Genomic DNA, 2,593 nt, shown 5'->3' with positions numbered 1-2,593 from the left:
ATGTGAGCCAGTCAATCCATAGATCAAAAAACAACAACAACAACAACAACGTTCTGTTGTGCTGTTTGTTTCCATGTGCAGAGAGCAGGTCAGGAGAGGATGGAGGGCGAGGAGGCTCCAAGCCACAGGCCCAGACTGGGCCCAGAACTGAGCTGGACGTACTCTACAAGCTGTCCCACAGACGGTAAGGGTGTTATCCAATTGATCCATGGGCATCGGTGTATTTCTGCATCATCAGAACTAATTCTTGGCTTAAATGTGGGTCTGAAATTCCTCTGGATTTTTAGGCTAACTGGAGCTCAGACGACAGTTTCAAACGTCTCGTTCTACTCTCTGCTCTGTGTTTTCTCCTGATGTGTTTCACCTGTTGTTAGGAGGAGGAGGAGGAGCAGGAGGAGGGGAAAAAGACGCCGACGCCGTACTAGGGGAGGAGGAGGAGGAGGAGGAGGAGGAGGAGGAGGAGAGAGGAGGAAGAGGGGCTCCTTCAGACAGACCCAGAGAACCAAAAGTGAGTCATTTTCAGTTCATTCGCACCTTTTCATTTTCCTTGTTAAATGGTTGAAAAAAACCTTGATCTTTTCCAACTATGGGGTGGAGTCCGTCATCCGTTTCTTCACTCTACACATGGGTGGTACTCGCCTGATTTAGCGTTAGTCATCTGGTTAAGTTTGAAGCTGATTGGAGCGCAAAATGACACTTTCTAGCATTAAAGAGTTCCACACCTGCAACCCGGGTCTCTTTGCATTGAATAAATATGAAGGTGGGCCTCCTGCAATTGTAATAAACTGGTAAAGTACTTTAAATAAATGCGTTTGGACTACATCATTAAATTCTCTCCTATTTGTCGATGAATTTAACGTTCTTCTTTTCTTCTTGGGGAGAAAGGTGGCAGATTGAGACGATGTCGGCCCGGCGCCTCGCCAATTCTCTGCCCCGCACCGGACGCAGACTTCACCCCCGTGGCCTCAGACAACACCAAAGCTCTCCTGAGGGAGGTCGGCAATCACAGAGACTTTGGCCAATTCCTTCATGCCGACTTTCACTGGACCGCACCCTGCACCAGCCTCGCCAATCCCCACTGCGTCCGGTATACGTTTGATGTCGACGGCGTCATGATCCAGTTGCGTCACACGAGGGGCATGGTTGCAGAGATCTATTTGAACCTGTCCCGTGTGGTTGCCACGCTGCAGCCCAGAAGGCGTGGCGGCACTTAGAAATTGCCTGGGCCACAAAATATCAAACGTTGAAGGCGGCTACGTCCTGACGCTCTACGCCGTCCCCAGCAGCCTGACAGAGCCGGACTTCAGCCTGAAAAATCCAAGCTTGTATGGCACACTTGCGGCCGAACTGCTAAATGAGGTAACTGAGAGTTTTTCCGACCCTTCAACCACCTGCCAGAGAAGGACATGACCCGCCCCACTGTCCAGAAGCAACCCACCACCAACCCTGCGTCCCACCGAGAGTATGGACGTGGGCCAGGCCATTGCGAGCGTGCTGTCGAAGACGGGCAGGACAACCTTCCTACAGATGTACGCCCATCCATTGCAACCATCCTTTCAAACATCAGGGCAGTGCAGTGCTGGTCACTTGCGGCTTGAGCCACCCAGACTCCAAGGCTTCCCTTACCAGCAGGGCGCTCTCTTACCTGGTGCATGTCCGGGACTTGACGCTTTGACCCTATGACTTTGACCCGACAGAGGTTTTTTTTTTTTTTTTTTTCTTCTTTTAAAGTGGACCTGTTGCTCTGCAAAAGCTCTTCCAGGACCATGTGCTGCCGGTGCCCCTCTGGAGCTGGACGTACTCTACAAGCTGTCCCACAGACAGGGTAAGGGTGTTATCTAATGGATCAATGGGCATAGGTGTATTTCGGCATCTTTAGAAACTAATTCATAGCTTAAATGTGGGTCTGACATTCCTCTGGTTTTTAGGCTAATGGAGCTCAGACGACAGTTTCAAACGTCTCGTTCTCTCTTGCTCTGTGTTTTCTCCCTGATGGTTTCACCTGTGTTAGGAGGAGGAGGAGGAGCAGGAGGAGAGGGTTTAGGGGTAGGGTCAGGGGGGGTTAGGGTCAGGGGTTAGGGTCAGGGGTTAGGGTCAGGGGTTAGGGTCAGGGGTTAGGGTCAGGGGTTAGGGTCAGGGGGGTTAGGGTTAGGGGTTAGGGTCAGGGGTTAGGGTCAGGGGTTAGGGTCGGAGGGTTAGGGTCAGGGGTTAGGGTAGGGGTTAGGGTCAGGGGGGTTAGGGGTTAGGGGTTAGGGTCAGGGGTAGGGTCAGGGGTTAGGGTCGGAGGGTTAGGGTCAGGGGTTAGGGCAGGGGGGTTAGGGTCGGGGGGTTAGGGTCGGGGGTTAGGGTCGGGGGTTAGGGTCAGGGGGGTTAGGGTTAGGGTTAGGGTAGGGTTAGGGTTAGGGTTAGGGTAGGGGGTAGGGTTAGGGTTAGGGTTAGGGTTAGGGTTAGGGGTTGGGTTAGGGTTAGGTGTTAGAATTATCTCGATGATCCCCCCCGCTTCATCCGTCGACTGGGCGGTTAGATAGGGGATCAAAGGTAGGTGCACGGGCCGGCGCGTCAGTATGAACTTACCTTCCTACAATGTCCTCTA

At 52.6% G+C, this 2,593-nt stretch overlaps 1 long non-coding RNA gene across 1 annotated transcript in view; it reads left to right on the top strand.

Moving 5' to 3' along the window:
• Nucleotides 1-430, top strand: part of LOC116683583 (uncharacterized) — a 2,158-nt gene extending 1,728 nt beyond the window's left edge. Inside the window, exons 3-4 of the long non-coding RNA XR_004330576.1 lie at nucleotides 82-184; nucleotides 375-430. This is a non-coding gene — a long non-coding RNA (uncharacterized LOC116683583). The remainder of the gene's footprint in view (nucleotides 1-81; nucleotides 185-374) is intronic.
• Nucleotides 431-2,593: the final 2,163 nt, after the last annotated feature.

The sequence above is a fragment of the Etheostoma spectabile genome, unplaced genomic scaffold, assembly GCF_008692095.1.
Source record: "Etheostoma spectabile isolate EspeVRDwgs_2016 unplaced genomic scaffold, UIUC_Espe_1.0 scaffold00019053, whole genome shotgun sequence".
NCBI classification, from domain to species: domain Eukaryota; kingdom Metazoa; phylum Chordata; class Actinopteri; order Perciformes; family Percidae; genus Etheostoma; species Etheostoma spectabile.
This window is presented reverse-complemented; position numbering and strand designations above follow the sequence as displayed.